This window comes from Pan paniscus, chromosome 12 (genome assembly GCF_029289425.2).
Source record: "Pan paniscus chromosome 12, NHGRI_mPanPan1-v2.0_pri, whole genome shotgun sequence".
Classification (NCBI taxonomy): domain Eukaryota; kingdom Metazoa; phylum Chordata; class Mammalia; order Primates; family Hominidae; genus Pan; species Pan paniscus.
Window position 1 is genome coordinate 24,398,574 of NC_073261.2, and position 22,178 is coordinate 24,420,751.

At 36.3% G+C, this 22,178-nt stretch overlaps 1 long non-coding RNA gene across 1 annotated transcript in view; it reads right to left on the bottom strand.

The window, feature by feature from the left end:
* LOC129397121 (uncharacterized) overlaps positions 1-16,741 on the bottom strand; it is a 57,261-nt gene extending 40,520 nt beyond the window's left edge. Inside the window, exon 1 of the long non-coding RNA XR_008624301.1 lies at positions 15,988-16,741. This is a non-coding gene — a long non-coding RNA (uncharacterized LOC129397121). The remainder of the gene's footprint in view (positions 1-15,987) is intronic.
* Between the last annotated feature and the right edge of the window lie 5,437 nt (positions 16,742-22,178).

Sequence of the window (22,178 nt, forward strand, 5' to 3'; positions counted from 1 at the left end):
CTTCTGGGTTTGAACATCAAATGCTAAGGAAATGTGTGCTTTTCTGTGGAGTTGCCATACATAAAATCACGGCAAATATGCTACATTTCTACATAGCAAGAGATATTTAAGATGGATTGTCTAACATGTATTATTTTTCCTAATTTAGTCGTCTATCATGTTTCGTCGAGCCTGTTTAACATAAAACAGATTCTAAGTGCAGAACCCAGTAACTTCAGATCTTCAAAAAGAAAGTTTTTATTTTTAATTTATTATATTTTAAATTATAGAGCTCAACTCTATTATGATAAATAAATAAATCCAAACAAAGAAGGATATGCACTGTATTATTTTATGCATTTGAAATTCTGAAAAAAGTCAAATCCATAAGGCCACAAATAAGTTCAGCTAGGGAAATGGCTATAGAGGAGAAGGAATTGGTTGCAAAAGGGCATGAAGTAACTTTTTGATGTGATAGAATTCAGGTGTCCTGGTTTTTTTTTTTTTTTTTTTACCACGGTCATTATTACATGGTTATATGCATTTATCAAAGTATGTGCAATTTTACCCCCAAATATTAATTTTATTGTATGTCAATTGTGCTTTAATGACTCTGACTTAAGAAGAGGAAAAACAATTATTAAAAAGTCAGGAAACAACAGATGCTGGAGAGGATGTGGAGAAATAGGAATGCTTTTACACTGTTGGTGGGAATGTGAATTAGTTCAACCATTATGGAAGACAGTGTGGTGATTCCTCAAGGATCTAGAACCAGAAACACCATTTGACCCAGCAGTCCCACTACTGGGTGTATACCCAAAGGATTACAAATCGTTCTACTATGGAGACATGCACACGTATGTTTATTGCAGCAGTGTTCACAATAGCAAAGACATGGAACCAACCCAAATGCCCTTCAATGATAGACTGGATAAATAAAATGTGGCACATATACACCATGGAATACTATGCAGCCATAAAAAATAACGAGTTGATGTCCTTTGCAGCGACATGGATGAAGCTGGAAGCCATCATTCTCAGCAAACTGACACAGAACAGAAACCAAATACCGCACGTTCTCACTCGTAAGTGGGAGTTTAACAATGAGAATGCATGGACACAGGGAGGGGAACATCATACACCTGGACCTCTTGTGGGGTGGGGGACAAGGGGAGGGAAAGGATCAGGACAAATACCTAATGCACGCAGGGCTTAAAACCTGGATGGCAGGTTGATACGTGCAGCAAACCACCATGGCGCATGTATACCTATGTAACAAACCTGCACGTTCAGCACATGTATCTCAGAACTTAAAGTAAAATAAAACAAAATTTTTAAAACAAGAAGAGAAAAAAAGAAAACTAGGGACAGATGAATATCATTCTTATGAAACCATTTTAATTACAGGAAGGTGAAGAATCATTTGCTCAACAGGTATTCCACAAGGTCCTTTCTATGTATTGGTCCAATTTTTATTCATTAAGTTGTCTTCTCAAACATAAAACTTCCATTTAAATGCTATAGAAGTTTCTATTCACTGAAAGCACATGCAGAAGGCAGAATTTGTGTACAGTTATCTATGAATGATAATTTTCAGATGTGTTACATTTATACTGCAACCGATACAATTTTAAAATTAAAATTAAAAAGCCCTGTGTCAACATTTAATAGAAAATGTTCCTAAATGGTGACTTTGAGTGAGGAGCACAGACATTGTAAATTGTAGAGTGCTAAGACTATGTTGTCTCCTCCTCTGCAGGAGCTCAATTCTAGTAGCAGAAACAGAGTCAAATAATTTTCTCAATAGTGACTACTTTAATGGTCACAGAGGAACAAAGTTATTTGGAAGTCTGCAGAGGGAGCAATGGAATATGTGCAATATTCACATCCAATGAAATTCACATCCAATTTCAAACATCCAATGAAACACTTTCACCTATCATGGAAGGCCATGTTCCTGCGTTGTCCCACCACATTCCATTGGTTGTGATGGATTCCCACATATCCACTTCTAATATGTTACCTCTTCCTTCTTTAATTTTTTTTTTTTTTTTTTGAGGCGGATTCTTGCTCTGTCGCCCAGGCTGGAGTGCAGTGGTGCCATCTCGGTTCACTGCAAGCTCCGCCTCCCGGGTTCACGCCATTCTCCTGCCTTAGCCTCCCGAGTAGCTGGGACTACAGGTGCCCGCCACCACGCCCAGCTAATTTTTTGTATTTTTAGTAGAGACGGGGTTTCACCGTGTTAGCCAGGATGGTTTCCATCCCCTGACCTCGAGATCCGCCTGCCTCGGCCTACCAAAGTGCTGGGACTACAGGCGTGAGCCACCGCGCCCGGCCGTGTTACCTCTTCCTTCTAATAACATAAGTGGTTGACAAAATCCATTTCTGAAATTTAGCTCAAATGTCTCTTCTTGCCAGAAGGGCAAAGGAGCTTCATTACCCTAGCCCAAGCAACCACAGACAGTCTTGTAACATTTTATTCTAATGTATCTTCTTCACCAACAGCATTTATCCTATTTTAAGTTGTCGATTTTATTGATTATGTTTTCCATGTATTTTCTGCTCTTCCCCTGATTAAACTGAAATTCCTCCAAGGAGCAGCCTCTTCCTGTCTGGTGGAAGTTGGGATCTGGAAAAGTGGACACAGTTCATTGCAGGTTGTCTGTGCTGGGGCTTTAATCTCAAGTCTTTATTTTTCTGTGAGTTCATCAGCAATTAAACTCAACAAGTACAAACTACCTCAAAATACATTTCCACCCCAAATGTAAGACAGAAAAATGACACAGTTGAGAATATAATGGAAATAATATAGTTGCATTATTTATCAAGAATACTATGAATTCTACAAACAATATAGTGAAATAAAAGCTGCAGTCCACAACAATTTGACAGTGCATCAGTCAAACCTATGTATTAGAGAATACTACTTACGCATTCATGGGACAATTGGGCATATTCTAGTTATAGGATGGTTATATCTGTACATCAATACCTTCTTTATTTCAGTTTATTAGAGCCACAAAATGCTATTTGATTTGATGTTGGAATATCTTACAGATATTTTTGCCTGGATTTGACAGATTGAATGAATTTAAACATTGCCCATATATGATTCTGTGAAGACCAAAATTTTATATCAACAAATTATCTCATGGGAATAGTTAAAGAAACCACAATAGTAAAAACTTAAAGATTGATTGTACTGACAATTTCTTAAAGTAGTGGCTCATATATGATCCAATAGTACCAATGTTTTCCATGATTATATGATTACCGAGAGTTTTCTCATAAAAGTTGTAATGCAAATGTTATCTCATTTTAGTTACTAATTAGAGGAGGGTATTATGTTTGCACATTAAAATGTGATTTTGCTATACTAGATAATTTTGCTGAATTTAAATGTTGATATTCTCCTTTCAGCTATGAGCATTCTTCTCTTTGGAAATTCTGTTCATGTTTAGGGCCATTGTAGTATTTTCTCTCTACACCCTTTGGTACTGTTGCGTACTTGCCCTGACTCCGTGGCAGTCTTGTAAAGGTTTGGACAGTCCACACAGTAAGAAATAAACATTTATTTTTAAATCTAGGACCTTTATTACTCAATACAAGTAAGGAGCTTTTTCTCCAAAGCACATGCAGCCTATGTGCTGGCAGAAATGAACTCTTGATGGAGCTCAAACACAATCGCACACATGGGCACACAAACTTGTGATACAAATATGTCCCAAAACAATACTTAAATTTAGCATGTACATATGCCACAGTACATCAATTTTTTAAAATAAGGCTAACTCTGATAAGATACAGTGCCTGACATAGTAGTTCTCAGTAAGCATTTGTTGATTAAAATTGTTGACTGTTGAATTTTGGCACCTAATTTACAGTACATAAGTGGTTAGATATAACTTTTAATATGCAGGGATTATGGAGATTATAATACACGTATATGGGACTTTAACATGCTGGAGGATGCCTAAGAGAGCATGGGCCATAGGAAATTAGTTACATAAATGCATATTGAGCATTTCAAGGTGCACCAGAAATAGCTATAAACAAAAGACAAAAATCTTCACCCCCATAGAATGAACATTCTGGTAGGTGAATATCCATCTTGAAGAGGAAAAATGAGTAAAGTATGAGATGGTGATCAGTGTTATGATAAAAAAAAAAAGCAGGGAATGGGATGGAGATAAGGCTGCTACCATGTTAGGGGGGCTGGCAGGGAGGGCATCACAGAGAGGCTGGCATTTGGGTAAAGGCTTTAAAGAGGTGGGTTCATGAGCATCATGACCTGACCTGGTGCTGTATGAGAGGAGTGGAAGGAAGAATAACGGTCCCCAGAGAGCTCGACATTCTAAAGCCAAGACGTGTGGGTGTGTCAGTTTGCACATAATGGGAAACTAAAGTTGCAGATGGAATTAAGGCTGTTACTAAACTGACCTTGAGGAGGTTATCCTGGATAATCCGAGTGGGCCCATTGTAATGAAAAAGGGTCCTTATACATGGAGGAGGGAGGCAGAGAATCAGAGAGAGATATAAAGATGTACACTGCAGGCTTTGAAGTGGAGGAAGGCACCGTGAGCTAAGGAATGTGAGAAAGTTGAAAAGCAAAAGGAAATGCATCCCGCCTTCAGATCTTCCAGGAGTAACACAGCTCTACCTACACCTTGAGTTTAGCCCAGTGAGATCCATTTCGGTCTTCTGACCTCTAGAACTGGAAGAGGATAAATTTGTGTTGTTCTCAGCCACTCAGTTTGAGGTCATTTTTATAGCAGCAATAGAAAAATTAATACGTGAGACATATAAACAATCTTGGCTTAAGAAAGCTTCAGGGAGAGGTGGCAAAAGGCCTGAAAAAGTCATCAATGGGCTTCCCGCTCACCTTCCGTGACAGTGTCATTGTGAGGTGCGCAGGGTTTCTTGGGTCCCACGTCTCTGTCTTAGTTTCTTGCTGCTTCTTTCCAATCATTAGTTGCATTTGGCAGTTTTACTTACTTTAGGAAGTTTCTTTCAATGTTGAACAATGAAATTTTACAAACACATTCTTCTTACGATCCTGTTTTTGTGAAACGTATGTATGCGTGTGTCTGCCTGTGTAAACTCAAGGGGAAGAGAACCTGGGAAATATATGCTTCAAAAAAAAGGACCTGGAGCCAGACACGGTGGCTGATGCCTGTAATCCCAGCACTTTGGGAGGCTGAGGCAGGCGGATCACCTGAGGTCAGGAGTTCAAGACTAGCCTGGCCAACATGGCAAAACACCGTTTCCACTAAAAATACAAAAATTAGCTGGGCATCGTGGTGAGTGCCTGTAATCCTACAGGCTGAGGCAGGAGAATCACTTGAACCCAAGAGGTGTAGGCTGTAGCGAGCCTAGATCACACCACTGAACTCCAGCCTGGGCAACAGAGCGAAACTCTGTCTCAAAAAAAAGAAAAAGAAAAAAGAAAAGAAAAGAAAAGAAAAGACTTGGAGTTGGATGAGCAAGAGGGAACTTCCATTTTCTACTTTAGGTGTTTTTCCTAGAAAATTGGTCGATTCATAAATATTTTGCACACACACGTTTTTAAAGAAGGAAAAAATAAATGCACAAACTTATTGAGAACTACATACTGATGTCAATTTTCAAATCATATATTCATCATAAGTCAAAACAGCCAAATATTGGCAATCTCATATGATTTAACCTAAATGTTATTGCAGAAGAGAAACCTTGGGAGTCCGTAATATTTTATGAAAGCAGGTACATGGGCACACACACACTGACATAGTCCTATTACATGTAGAAAGGCATTGTCCTTCAGATTCTTTGGTAATAGATCAGTGAAAGGTCTGTAAAACTGAGTGCAATTTAGGCAGTCAGGATCAGCATAAGAAAAAAGAAAAGAAAAAAAAGAAACACTGAAATGGGGCTTATCTATTTACTCAGCAGTTGATAAAGCCTGACAAGTTAATTAAGTCACTTTTATTAAGGTTGCAATAACATGTGATACTTCAGTGATAATACACTTAACTGATGTGGACAATATTAAAAAAACACTAATAAAAAATAGCAATTAAAAGTTTATACTTTAAAAATCATTTAAACAAAATGACCTAAATTAAGTCATCTGAATAATACACTTTTGTCTATAAGATGATTTTTAAAACACCAAGCTGCCCTAGAATGATGGCAGAAAATCAGGAATTGTTCAACACATTCAAAATGAGAATGGGAATAAATATTTTATAATGTAATACAAAGGTATCAATATTTAAAAGCCTTCGTTCATACTTCACAAAATTCTTAATGCAACTGATGTTTCTGAGATGATGATATCAGATGAATACAATTCTTTTCAGGTATTTTATCGGATTAAGGGTATATGTTTATTATCTCAAGCCCAGCTTAACTAATTTCATTCTCAGGGTCAAAAATTTTCTGAAAATAACTGCTCGGGGATGTTCATTATTAATAGTGTTCCTCTCTCGTTAATAGTTTATGGTGAGCTTCTCAGAATATTATGAGACTGTAAAAATTCTATCCCAATAAATGTGTCTATAGTAATAAATTGGATATAAGTTATAGTCTATGAGTTTCACACTGATTTATGCTTGTCGTAACAAGTAGCTGCACATGGTCTGCACAACCTAGCAGAGTGCAGCATATGGTTTGCTGTTTGTGGGTGCAGAAGACTCAGAAATAATCTGCACTTACAGAAAATAATTATAAAATGAGATCAGAAAATCACTTTACACACATTTATTATTTCTTTTCTAAACTAATTTGATCAGGAAACCTCCTTTATATCAATAATTTATTTCTGCAGGATAATCTTTTACTTGACATGGAAAACCAGAGCCAATTGAATGTGCTTCTGGAAGTGATTACAAGTTAAAGATGAGAGCATGCAACAGAGATTTGAGGTACACATACTTGGTGCATTTGTCCATCTGATAAAATCCTGCATCTTATTTTCTTGTTACAATTCTGTCATACATATAATTGACATAGGTTTTTAAAATAAAATGGAAACAAATCACCTTAAATTTTAATTATGAAAACTGCAATATTTCATTATGCAATCCAAAAATTCTTATGCAACTTAAAAATTCTAGATGTAATAACTCAACTCTAAATATCAAGATAAAAACAGAAAAACTCAGTTTATTATCGTAAAACTCAGAAATGTTCTCATGGTTAGTATTTTTGTGTCGAAGGCACTGTATCAACATGATGGATTATTTTGTATCTATCTAGGCTTTGTGTTGTATTCACTCAGCCTTGGTTTGTTAATTTTACAGCATATATATTCCCCTCTCTTAAACAGAAATGTCAATAAAAAAATACTGAAGCATTTTGAACTCTGATATTTTACCTTTAACTGTTTCCAAATAAAGACTTAGAATTTCTAGTTCTAAAAAAAAAAAATGGAAATATTTGTCGTCTTTAAGATTTTTGGAATGATTTTGTATTAGATTTAAAATATTCATTTAGTAAGTTTAAAATGACAGAAACATTTAAGTAAGAATGCATATTGCGAGATGAATAATACAAAATATTTTAAATAGCTTCATGCGGTTTATCTTCGTCAGTACAAGTATGCGATACTAAAGCTGATAGCAAGTAGAACACTTCACCCACAGGTGAGAAATGAGAAATTTTAAGGCCTGTTGAACACAACATAATTTCACAGTGGGTCAGCACAAATTTATATAGCACAGGTGTTTCTACAATCAGAGTCCATTGGAAAAATGCACAGTATTCTATGCTCACCAATGTTCAAATACAGCTCCATCTGGGTACTTTGCTGATCTCATAATAATAGGCATCTTATTAAAATGTAAAAATAATACAAGTAAATTTCAAAATTAATTATCTTTAAAAATTCTTTGCTTCTTGTATAAGGGTTTTTTTTTTGATCCCTAATAGAGTTAAGGCAATACAATTTTTTAGAATCTATGTGTATATACTTTAATACAATTTTGATGACAAATAATTTCAAATTTCAAAAATATAACATTGTTTAAATAATGCACTATATTAAAAAAATGAAAAACAGTGTGAAATAATTTTAAATCTTATAGTCAAAATCTAATTTTTTTTTAATTAAAGGGAAGAGTGACCCCTCTTCCTATTTAAGTTCTACTTATACATTTCTAAGATTTTCTCAGTTGCTTTCTGTGTAACATAATGCTGTTCAGTTATTTTATTTTATCAAAATTGCACTTGCTCTTTGGAGAAAGATGGACTTGTTATTCTGCTTTATCAGGACATTCGTTTATTAGGTTTTAAAGAGTGTCTTGGTGCTTCTTTTAGAAAGGCAAGGGTTTTTTATAAGCTAACGATGAGATGATTTTTTTAAATCTTGATATTTGATAAAGAAAAGATACTTCACGAAATTATTAGAATGTACAACAGAGCTCAATGTTTAGAGAACAAAATATTCTGTGTGAAATGGTGCACCTGGGCATTAGTTGCATAAGGAGACAGGAGGGTTGGTCTGATCAACCAAGAGACTGATTTGATATGCATGACTTTAAGCAAAAAAAAAAAAAAAAAAAAAAAAGAAAGTAAAAAAGGTTTACTGTGCTTCATTTGGTTTTAACAACACAAGAATGGGCTCGTCTGAATTCGTCTCTTTGTATGTCCAGTCCAGCCCTGTCCCTGTCCTTAGCCCTAGGTCTTTGTCAAGTTCTGCTCCTGGAACATTATTGACTCAGTGACACCCCACATTTTTGCTCATCTTCAAGCTGAGAAACCTTTAACCTTACTTCATCAGAAGGCAATTGCTCACAAAGTAAATTTAAAATTTTGAGCAATCTTCAAATTATAAAAATTATAGATACTGTAGTATAAGTATTCAAATTTAATAAATAATATGTATTTTGTACATTTTTCAGAATAGAAACAGAAAACTGGATCCCTTAGATTAAAACAATAAGAAGCACAAATCCTGACTTGGGGGCAGAAAGGAATCTAGGAAGTTGGGTGGCACATCTGCCCTGTGTGGCCTTCTTACCTCAAGAAACAGAAGGCAGTCAGACACGGTAGCTCACGCCTGTAATCCCAGCACTTTGGGAGGCTGAGGCAGGAGGATCATCTGAGGTCAAGAGTTTGAGGCCAGCCTGTCCAACATGTGAGACCCTTGTCTCTACTGAAAATACAAAAGTTAGCTGGGCGTGGTGGCACACACCTGTAATCCCAGCTACTCTGGAGGCTGAGACAGGAGAATCACTTGAAGCCCAGAGGCGGAGGTTGCAGTAAACAGAGATTATCCTATTGCACTCCAGCCTGAACAACAGGAGCAAAATCCTATCTCAAAAAAAAAAAAAAAAAGAAGAAGAAGCAGAAGGCTGGATGTCTGCAGTTCAGAACAGCCTCCACTGTAAATTGTCTTAATGGTCTACAGGCATGAGGAGTAAGTACAAACAAATAAGTCAGTCCTTCAAAGAAAATGTGACTTATCCTTTTTCTCAGCCTCAAACTATTCTTGTTTCCAATAAAATCAATTATGCCCATTTATTTTCTCTTTACTCTTTTCCTTTTTCTCTGCTCTCCATTTTCCTTTTTCCTTCCTTTCACTCTCCTGTGTCAAGCTATTATATCTGATAAATATCCACATTGTGAGTGAGTGAATGCTTTAACATGTTTAAGTCTGTGAACAGAGAAAATTTGACTTCCTCTCTTCCTATATAAATACCCATTATTTCTTTCTCTTGCCTGATTGCTCTGGCCAGAACTTCCAATACTATGTCGAATAGGAATGGTGAGAGAGGGCATCCTTTTCTTGTGCTGGTTTTCAAAGAGAATGCTTCCCAGCTTTTGCCCATTCAGTATGATATCGGCTGTGGGCAGATGACATGATTGTATATTTAGAAAACCCCATAGTCAGAGCCCCAAATCTCCTTAAGTGGATAAGCGACTTCAGCAAATTCTCAGGATACAAAAATCAATGACAAAAATCACAAGCATTCCTATACACTACTAACAGACAAACAGAGGGCCAAATCATGAGGGAACTCCCATTCACATTTGCTACAAAGAGAATAAAATACCTCGGAGTACAACTTACAAGGGATGTGAAGGACCTCTTCAAAGAGAACTACAAACCACTGCTCAAGGAAATAAGAGAGGACACAAACAAATAGAAAGACATTCCATGCTCATGGATAGGAAGAATCAATATTGTGCAAATGGCCATACTGCCCAAAGTTATTTATATATTCAGTGCTATCCCCATCAAGCTACCAATGACTTTCTTCACAGAATTAGAAAAAAACTACTTTAAATTTCATATGAACCAAAAAAGAGCCTGTATAGCCAAGACAATCCTAAGAGAAAAGAACAAAGCTGGAGGCATCACACTACCTGATTTCAAAGTATACTATAAGGCTACAGTAACCAAAACAGCATGGTACTGGTACCAAAACAGATTTATAGACCAACAGAACAGAACAGAGGCCCCAGAAGTAACCCCACACATCTACAACCATCTGATCTTTGACAAACCTTACAAAAACAAGCAATGGGGAAAGGATTCCCTATTTAATAAATGATGTTGGGAAAACTGTCTAGCCATATGCAGAAAACTGAAACTAGACCCCTTCCTTATACCTTATACAAAAATTAACTCAAGATGAATTAAAGACTTAAATGTAAGACCTAAAGCCACAAAAACTCTAGAAGAAAATCTAGGCAATAACATTCAGGACATAGGCATGGGCAAAGACTTCATGACTAAAACACCAAAAGCAATGGCAACAAAAGCCAAAATAGACAAATGGGATCTAATTAAACTAAAGAGCTTCTGCAGAGCAAAAGAAACCATCATCAGAGTGAACAGGCAGCCTACAGAGTGGGAGAAACTGTTTGCAATCTATCCACCTGACAAAGCGCTAATATCCTGAATCTACAAGCAACTTAAACAAATTTACAAGAAAAAAACAACCCCCAAAAAATGTGGGCAAAGGATATGAACAGACACTTCTCAAAAGAAGACATTTATGTGGCCAAAAAACATATGAAAAACGCTCATGATCGCTGGTCATTAGAGAAATGCAAATCAAAACCTCAATGAGATACCATCTCACGCCAGTTAGAATGGTGATCATTAAAAAGTTAGGAAACAACAGATGCTGGAGAGGATGTGGAGAAATAGGAATGCTTTTACACCGTTGGTGGGAGTGTAAATTAGTTCAACCATTGTGGAAGACAGTGTGGCAATTCCTCAAGGATCTAGAACCAGAAATACCATTTGACCCAGCAATCTCATTACTGGGTATATGCCCAAAGGATTATAAACCATTCTACTATAAAGACACAGGCACACATATGTTTATTGCAGCACTGTTCACAATAGCAAAGACTTGGAACCAACTCAAATGCCCATCAATGATAGACTGGATAAATAAAATGTGGTACATATACAGCATTGAATACTATGCAGCCATAAAAAAGGATGAGTTCATGTTCTTTGCAGGGACAGGTATGAAGCTGGAAACCATCATTCTCAGCAAACTAACACAGGAAGAGAAAACCGAACATGGCATATTCTCACTCATAAGTGGGAGTTGAGCAATGAGAACATGTGGACACAGGGAGAGGAATATCACACATCAGGGCCTGTTGGGTGGGTGGAGGCCTAGGGGAAGGATAGCATTAGGAGAAATACCTAATGTAGATGGTGGGTTGATGGGTGCAGAAAACCACCATGGCACATGTATACCTATGTAACAAACCTGCACTTTCTGCACATATATCCCAGAACTTAAAGTATAATTAAAAAAAGTTTAAGTCAGTAAATATTTTCTCCATAAACAAATAATTTAAATCACCAGAAAATAAATGCTATGGTTGACCAAGCTAAGGGACTATACAAGTTCATGCTGAAATTATACTCTGTAAATCACAACACCATGAAATTGCCGTCATTTTTCCAAAACACATATCTATAACAAAAACATGTGTTTTCAAGTAATGAATAATAGTATCAAAGTCATTGAACCAGTTAAAAAACAATGCCTCCTTGGTAACCTTTAACCACCAAATATAATAATAGAGACACTATTGAATTGGGCCTAAAGTGCTGAAACCTATTTTAGAACTGGCATAGCTTTGTGATCTATATAAATGGCTTTTCAATGTCATCGAAAGAGGAGCTGGGGACTTCACACATTGATTGGTAGTATTGCAAAAGAGACAAGAAATGATGGGTTAATCAAGTCAAAGCTAAAGGCCCTGAGACTACCAGACCCCACACCTGAAACTTACAGCACACAGCTGAGTGCCCAGAAGGGAACTGTGCAGGACACAGTTCTCTCTGCTGGCTGCTGAAAGGTTTCCATAGTGATACTTTTTACTAATTTATTGAATAACTTAACATTTACTTTTTTCCCAGTTTTCTTTTGCAAGCACTTTGAAACATATCCCCTTTTAAACTTTCAAATTAACTTTTACTGAACCAGAACCATTTATATCCAAGTGGAAACTGAGCATTATTCCATGCAGATCTACATTTTATAAATGATCTTTGGAAATGTATGAAAAATTTGACTTGAAAATCTCCATTTCATAATTTTCTTATATTACTTCTGAGATAGGAAATGACACTATAAGATTTCTATGCCTCACAACTATATGTTGTGAAAGGTTAATTAAAATTTATTTGACAGTTTGCAATTTTTAAAAAAATAGCAAATTTGATTAGCAATAAAAAAAAACCACTCAAACAAGCCAAATTTGAGATCTCAAATAAATGGGTTTTTTGGTGTTAAAGTGACCTTAATCATTCTGGTTACTCTACATCTTCTTGTACTTAAATGCAAAAGATAGTGTCTATAAAAGCCGTGTCTATCATGAATAACACCCTCAATACAAAGGTAAAGTTTCTATGAAGCAGCATTCTTGTCTGCTTCTTAAAAAATTTACAACTAACTTTTAAAGTGTTTTCTATTTTGCATTATTCAATTTTTATTTTTCTAAGTAACTCAACTAGATCTTATGATATATAAGACCTGTGTAAAAATGTTAAAGAAAATTTTATTTATATTCTCTTTGTCATAGCTACAAAATCACAAATCTGCTGCAAATGAAAAAGGCCAAAACACTTGTAGAGATATCTGTGTACTCAATTTTATTCTTGTATATGATAAAGATAGGTAGAAGCATCTCATGTAGATTTCTGAACTCAAATACTTCCCTACCGTATTGGAAAATTATATTTCTGAAACATATAGTTTGAGTATACAAGTGACCCACCCATGCCAAATCTCAGGGGTAGGATTGACATTTTTTTGTTTGCCCTTATTTAAAACTGCCATTGCTTTAAGAAGTTGGTGTCAACTGGCCACCACCCTACGTGTGGTATAAAAAATTCCTCTATGCATTTCCATGGTTCCATGAGTATAAGAAACGCAATGTGCTTCTATTTACCTTACTTCAAACACTGGTTATTTTTGTGACTTACTTGTAAGGTAGAAAGCACTATGGTTTGAAATGAAGCTCCAGATTCTCCCATTTTAAAATCAAAGTGTGCACATTTTCAGGATAATATGTCTTCAGCAAGAAGAACACGCTAGCCATCATTGGTTTCTATAGCCAATTATTTCCCCCATGTCGGGGGATTAGGTATTGTTGAGTTGTTCCTAAGTTGGTATCTCCTTGAAGAAATGACTTAAGCCACCCTGTCTAGTGAATCTACCGGGGAAGGAGATAAAAATATAACATGTTAGCCTCATTTTACTAATGTCACATTACTGAATCAGAGAAATCTACTTGTATGGGTAGAAATACCCCTTATATTTTATGCATCAAGTAGTTAATGAGCATTTGCTAAGTCCAGGCATTCTTCTATGTTCTGGAAAATCTGTTGTGAAGAGAATGAAGACCCTGACTACATGATGATTCCGTTCTGGAAATGGCGGTGAGAGGGGCTTCCAGTACTTTCGGTCATAAGTGTTTGCTCAGATTTAAGTGAAATTTCCTGGTTGTTTTTACATTGTTACTGTGTTTCAGTGAAAAATTTGCACTTCCAGCTTTATCCTGAGGTTAATAGTAGAAAGGACCAGTGTCCTTTCATATTAGGGGATACGCTGGCATGTGTTTTAGAGACCTTGCAACAATGTTTCCCAATAAAAATTAAATTCATTCCAAGCTTATAAGAACACAATCAAGCTGAATCAAGATTCGTCAATAAATTAAGGATAAGAATTTCAAGACATTTGCCAGAGAATCTATTACATTCTTTTAACAATCGTAAATAAAGGACTTAGTTTCCCTTTTAATCCATTTGTAAGTGCTAAATAAATTAGAAATCCTTCAGAGTGATTTTTTTAAACAAACTTGATTATTATTATTTTGTCTTTTAAAAACTAAGCCTTTACTAAAAAAGAGCAAGATTGTGTCTCTGTAATATAAAGATCTAATGGTATCTTAGGATGCTTTAGTACTCTTCTTTACTTCCCATTCAAAAGCATAAAGACTGCCTTAATACCTACACAGAAGAGTTTTGTGCAATTAATGGTTTAGATAGTTGCTTATTGAAGAAAGGAATAAGATTTAATTATTTTTGTTTTTAAGAAAAAAATTCCTACTGTAGTCTCCCTTTTAATGTTTATCCTCTCTATAATACATCCATGCTAATCTAACAATAATGAGAATGTCTACTCAATTTTGTAATTATTGATTTCAACATATATTCTTACTTCGGAAAAATAGGTATTTCACATTCTAAAGATTTGATGGGCAGAGTCGAGTATCAATTTAGCTCTTAAAATAGACTTCTCACAAACAATGAAGTTACATATCTCTTTTTAAAATGAACTCAAGATATCACTTACTTATTCAGTAAGATGATAGCAGCCTCTCAAGCCTAAATCCTTCCATATTTGTAGGGAAATGCCCTGCAGGTTTAAACATTAAACATTACCTGCTTTTTAGGTTCTTTCAATAATATGTGGACAGATTTAAGTACATTTAAGTCTAAACAAGAGGAATAGTGAAATACTCTAATTGGCAGAATACCTGTACTGCAGTTTCTTTCTCAGATGATAGTGTGTATGTGTGTGTGTGTGTGTGGTGTGTGTGTGTGTGAGAGAGAGAAAGTGCAAGGGATATAGAGACAGCAAAAGAGACAGGCAGTGAGAGTTTTGCACAAAATTAAGCAAGAAAAAGAAATATGTGGTTATGCTTCTTAGCAAGGGGGTAACTTCTTTTTAGAATTCAACGTCCAGAGTTGCTGGGTCTAGGAGAACTATTATTCATTTTCTCCAAGCCTAGGCTTTTTCCCTAAATGCATAAGCTTAAAGATGGGCCTCTGATAAGCAATATTTAAAATTGATTTTATTTTATTGTTGCACAAAAGATTCTGTGAATTCCTTAATTCACTGTACAATCTAATTACAGCTTGATTTCTCAGTGGGAAAATATATTACCCTATCTTCTCAAGTTACTTTTTGATTATTATCTTCTATGGCTACTGCAGCCCTGGATTACAGCCCAGTCATTTCTTTCAATTTAGTCCTCTCTGTAGCACTGAGTATTGCAGTCGATTTGATCATACAGCATTTAATATTGATTATGGAACTGGTGAACAACAGACTGTCGTATTCAGGCCTGACTGTTGTGGATACATTTCACAGCATGTATTCATAATAATGCACCTTTGTGGGTAGGTTGTTGATAGTGATTAGAGTTGCCAGGAAGGTTTCATATTTAAAACTCATTGAGTTTTCAACCATATGACAATTATAGGAACAAAAACCTGCTCTGCATCTGATTATTTTTCCAAAATATTTTTCGTATATAATAATCATCATCAAAAAGTATATGTTTAAACTCTGTGAGTATTGTGCTCTGTTGAGGGCTGCTTTTTTTTATTTTTATTTTTTTGACAAATCTTCTATGCTTCTTAAGAACACCGGTTAATGTTCATGTGGATGCTGACAAAGAGAATGATATGGGGTTCTTGTCTCAGAGAGGAGACCAAGTCTAAGCAAATGAATGAAAATGCAGAGAGTAAAAGCTTACCTTTTTTCTGTTTCCGCTCTCTCTTTTATGATCTCAGTGTCTTTCCTTACTACCTCTCTGTCTCTGTTGCCTGATCTGTCTCTCCTCTTTCTACACCTCCCCTACCCAAACACAGACACACACTTCCAGGGCTTTGGAGACAGGCCTCTGTAAAGTGTGTGACTACAGAAACTGGCCCTAATAACATGAGGTGCTAATTGTTTCTGCCTGCTGCTCCTGCCTCCAGCATCCTTTGCATCTGTCTTCAGAACCTCCCATGCTCTGCTCACTTGGGAAGGCCAAGGTTTTGGCCAAGGGAGACACTCACACAATTGCAGTAGTGAATTAACGGTCTAAACTCAGAGTTAAGAAGCCCCAAGATCAGTGTGCAGGACCTGTGTGCCCCCTGCCACCTGCAGACTACCACCTGTTCCCGCTCCGGTGACTCTTCAATACTGTGCTGGACTCAGCTGGGGTCAAGGGCCACAGAGACTTCCTGGTTTCCAAGGTTTCCAATTACACAAGGGTATCTTTATCATAAGGCTACTGTTTTCCTTTTTTAAATTAAATTTGCTATCTTTATTTTTTAAGTTAACAGTTGGTCATGTGGCTCTACTTTTGAGGATGGCATTTTTTTTTTCCAGTTAAAGACATAAAACTAAATGTAGCTTATGTATACAGACTCTGGGTCATACAGACTTTAGAAAAAATGTTAAAAAATTAATTGCAATTGTGTAAAACGTAAAACTTAAATTCGTTCTACATTTCACAGGCTTGCACAATGAATTTGGTTCTATAATATTGACTTTAGTTACACAAGATGTGTTGCATTTGACTGGAGTCACAATCCCTCCCCTACCATAATTGAAAACATAACATTTGATAGATGATTTGAGAAAATTTTAATTACCTTTTAAGAGAGCCTTTGATTAAAAAAATGAAAATTTCCATATTAATTTTTGAATTGCATATGAGATCAGTGTTTGAGCTTATTTTTAATACATTTTGGACCAAACTTTAAGAAACACTAAAGTACACACTGTTTAAAATTATTTAAGATGCTTTTTGAACATTCTCTCCAAGAATTTTCCATCAGCTGAAGTTTTATTGCATTTCTGATTGGAGCTATGGCGAACAGTCAATGTAGGCACAAAGAAGCCACCAGAAAAAGAAACAGAAAGAAACCCTAAAAAAGTCCCAAGTTGATTCAATATCACGATACAGATAAGATCATGGTGGGGTTGAATATCAAATAAGACAACTGCCCATGCTAACAAAAAAAGAGATGTCTTAGAACCCATCCACATTGCAAAACGAATGGCAATACCCTGTTAAATGTGACTTAGGTTTGAAGAATTTTGAAGACCATAACTGTTCAGCTTCCTCTGTAAACAACATTTAAGGCTCCTTCTTATCTTGTTCCACACACAAGAAGAAGCTTTTTTGCTTTCGTTTAACACAAGTATTTTCAACCTCACAGATGAAGGCAGGTAAAAAAGCCCTTTTCTCTAGTAAAGACTTGGTTTCATTGTATGCATGAAATCTGTGTTAAAACCTAGCCACTCAATGTTAACTAAAACTGCATTGAGGGACCTCTGATTCACCAGCATATTTTCATTTAATCAAAGACACCTGGTTTTTTGAATCTCTGACTCTAAATAATTCTGAGTATTTTTTTTTTCCTTTTACTTTGATAAAGGACTTTCCTTTTCTATAGCTGGTGTCGTCAAAATGCATTGGTCCCCTCCACCCCCAAACCAAAGACGTAAACAATATTCACGCAGGGGGAATATAACTTAAGCAATTCACAGAGTATACAAACATTTATTGGTACAAAACCTGCAACATGAGTTTTTTGTTAAATTTTAACAGTGTTTTCTCAAATCTTCAAAGCTTGCCTTGATGGTTTGCTGAAGTAATTGAACCACTCTTGAGTTGTTTTATATAGGACATCTTATCTTTCTTTCATTACCCAGGCTGTGGCTTTTTTTCTATTCCCATGAAATCCATGTACACACTTTAGAAGCCCTCCTGAACAAGCTCGCTTCTAACTTTCACAGAGCCCTTAGCACAATTTGAATACGAAAGAGATACTGAATAAAAAGCTTTAATCTCTTGTCTGTTATGCTGCTTTCTTGCCTCTCTTCATCTCCTCCTCTTCCAAGGGCTTTTCTGTGTGAGTAAAGTGAACACTTTCTGTTTAAAGTGAAGTGTGATATTCAAGAAGATGCATTCGGTAGGCTGAGATCGGGAAGTGGCTCCTGTAAATCTCCTCTGTCAAAAATTTAGCTACATTTCTGCTGCATTGCCTTCTGTTTAAGTCTTTGCAGGTAAAAGATTAGTAAAGAGCTCTCCGTGAACAAAAATCATTCAATCAGCAGAATGTACAGGGAGTATCAAATGTGCCCTCCGCCTCAAATACTGTGGGGTTCTCTCCTCTGATACCTCTTCCCCTCGGTGAGCTGAAACTGCTTGAAAGGGTTTTCTGTTCTCTGGTCTCTTGTCAATTTGAATGCCAGGAAATGAGCCCCCTTTGTGAGATTAATTAATAGCAGGAGCGGATCGGCCGAGCCCAATCGCCACGCAACGGAGCTGTAATTGCTACTTTGTGGAAAGGAAAGAAAAAAAGTTTGGGTTGCCGTTTAAGAAGAGGGTTTAAGGAAAGTTCTTTGAACTGGAGGTCTCAGTGCACTGGATTAAGGCAAGAAGCAAGGAGGCCTTTGAAGTTTGCTAAGAGGTTTTGGAGGGGAAAAAAGTTGGGTGGCAAAGGGAGCTGGCAACATCAAAAGCGCTCTCACTGCTCCTCACCTGCTTGGCTTCCGAATGGGGCCCACAGGCTGGAAAGCAGCCTTGCCGGTCAAGGGACCAGCCAGGATGGCGGGGGTGGGTGTTTGTTTATTTGCGCTGCAGACATGCACTGTTGCTACAATGTATGTGCCGTATCTCAAATTAGAGGTGCTGATTTAAGACTCTGCTCTTGGACGCACTTATAGAATGAACCTACATCTGCCACACGATCCCCCAAATTGATTTCTCTCATTTCTTCATGCCACTTTCCCTTCTAAGATCTGCAACAACAGTTTACGAAGTTTCCCTGCTTATCATTTAGCAACGATGTATTGATAAGAGAAAAAAAAGGATGAGATTATTACAGCAAACATATCCATCCCCTGTCTGGAAATTAGAATTAGTGAATGCCATGTATTCTCAGCAGGGACAATATCGCCCCCAAGGGGGTGAAATTGATTCTTGGGGGTGGGGGGGGGGCTGAAAAAAAATCTTAGCTATTATAACCTTTTATGGCTGTCTAAAGGACTACAGTACATCAACGGATACACAATATATCTGAACTAATACAATTTCATGGGGAGGGAAACAATTAGAAATAAAATATCTACAAAGGCTCTTTAGGGGTCATAAAAAAACAAATAATAAACCCTGAGGATCACTGGTATAAGCAAATTTCTAAAAAGTTGTATGAATTTCATTTCATAAGAATTGTGTATTGACCAGAAGTTACCTCAAGCATATGTATTTCCCATTTTTATTTTATATGTAGTAGGTCCTATCTCAATACTTCCAAATCTTATATTAAGTTTTTCATTATTATTTTGTTAGGCTTGTCAGACTGATGGCTTGAGAAGATCCACATATTTGAATTGAAAACTTGAATAGATTTTACTTCTTACTATTACAATTTGTCTGTAGGCTCAGATTGCATACTTGATTTTTTAGAAAAAATAACACAATTAATTTGCCAGATTGTTTGAGTACCTTGTGAAACTAAGTTCCAAACTTAGATTTTTAAAAATAATCTGTAGGTCTACATGTTTTATTAACACAATTTATTGAATCCATTCAAACTTTGCTTGGCATGCTTTTTCCTTAGCCTAATGAAGTTAGGTATTAATTTCAAATCATAAGCAGTATTTAAGGAGAGAAGTTATAGAAAAAAAAAACCTTGACATTTATTGGCTAATGGGAGTGTTTTAGAACTCTTACTAATTTAAATTCAAGGATTTTGCTTTCATTTTGAACTCAACTTCCAAGATAAATACATAAAATTTTAATTTAACCAAATGTGTAAATATTTAGGAATATACTTTAATAATGAGAAAATCTTGTTCCTACGTTTTTAATCTATAACCATGCTTTATTTTTCTACCATTATAATGGCAAGGAATGTTTGAAAATCAAGAAGCCCAGTCTGGTCTGAGTAAACCAGAAACCTTTCTAGGCCTGCCTTGCAGCTAGACACCATGTTTCTCACCATCATCACCATTGACAGTATTATTCTTCACTGACCTTGAGAAAGAAGTTTTGGAGACTTTGCTTTACGAAAAATTTATATACATGGGAATATGCATAGGGAGCCATGTCCTCTCTTTTCCAATGTATTTGATCTGATGTGTTCAGAAAGATATTCAGTAGAGTGACAGTCTTAGCAAAAAGGACTGGTGACATTTCAGGGCTTCCTTTTCATTGACATCCAATACCACTTCGTGCTGCACAAGCAGGTTGGCCTAGCCTAGCATTCAGCCCACAGTGAGCAATCAATAAACGTTGTTGACTGACCTCCGTTGGTGCACCCAACACATCAACCCATGGACTCTGCAGCCTCATTACAGAACCATCTTGGGGGACATGCCATTTTGAAAGTTTTACAAATATTTTTAATACAATGAGTGAGTGAATGAAGTAGCTGGTAATTTTGACTCCATTGCTAGAATTCCCAATCCCCAATCCTTCCAAACTTGCAGCAACACATGTCTCTGTTTCCAATGAATGCCATGATTCACCTCACTTAGCAGAGATCTCTCCACTTCATGCAGAATAGAAATTACGGACATATAGAAATGTGTACAATATAAATGACTTGAAATATATGTTCTATAATATTGGCTGTACTGTAGTCCACTAGCTGTCAAAAAACTGTATATAATTATGCTCATTAAGAAAAAACAGGCATATATTCAATTACTTTTCTGCTGCCAGAATAGTTTTCTCTTCTATTATATCAAATATCTTAGTTTATGCCATGCATGTTAAAGTTTACCACTCCTTGAGGCTTGTAACTGCAACATTTTTGAGCTATCTGGAGGATTATAATTGCGTGCACATACCAATTATGGATTGGATTCAGCATTTTCAGATAACTTCCCAAATCGCAAAGACAGCACAGTGGTCTCCAGGCATTTTCAGGCCAGTTTGATTACAGGTGTAGTACACACAGTCTTGTTAGTTCTCCGTGATGAGGGCTTCCTTTCCCTGCTGGGTCTCTGGGAGAGAAACTGACCATTGCTTTTCACTAACAATTTCTTCTCATTCCCCAGAGATGCCTTAATGAGCCCCTCGGACATGGCCAAAGGCAATCTTGTTCTCTGGGCCAGTGAGGTGAAAAGCCAAAGCTTAACCTACCAGGCAAGCAATAATTAATAAGGTATCTTTGATTCATCTCAATTCATTAACAAAGTTACAAGTTTGAGGGCCTAAAGGAACAGAGTGCTTTTCTGTCATTTCATTTACAAGTATTGAATGAAACACCCATGCCAAGGTATGTTAAAAAAAATTAACTTACAAAGAAAATAAATGAATGTAGAATACTAATTGGGTGAAAGCAACTGACAGATACTGCAAAAGATTGATTTTAGGGAAAATGGAGAAATCTGTTTTCTGTTTATTTTAAGGACAGGAAATGAATACTGATTAGAAATGTATAGGCAGTTGCGTCGTGCAGCATTTGGTAATGTTTTCACTGGATATTTGATTTGTCTAAGTTTTTCCCAGATTTTAGATTGGATGCCAGTTATCAGAGTGAGTTTTTTGTCTAATAGTTAGTTGGACTTCCTTGGATACATGGCTCTTAAATTATGAGCATTTGCAATGCCTTCCTGTGGAAAAAATAATTCAAGCACAAATGTCACATTGCCACAGAAAGAAATACCTCTTTTAAGTAGGCAAAAGAAGTCTGAGATGATGCGGTTCAATTTCTGCTGGCTTATTTTTTTTCCTAAGAATCTGTTGTGAATTTGTTTAAAAAAAAAATGACCCTTTTGGATTTGTAGAAATCTGGAAGTGTTATGCTATTATTCCTTAAATGTGCAGTATGGATATATGTCTGTCTATCTATCTATCTATCTACCTATCTATCTATCTATCTATGTATCTACCTACCTACCTATCTATCAATCATCTACCTATCTATCTGATAG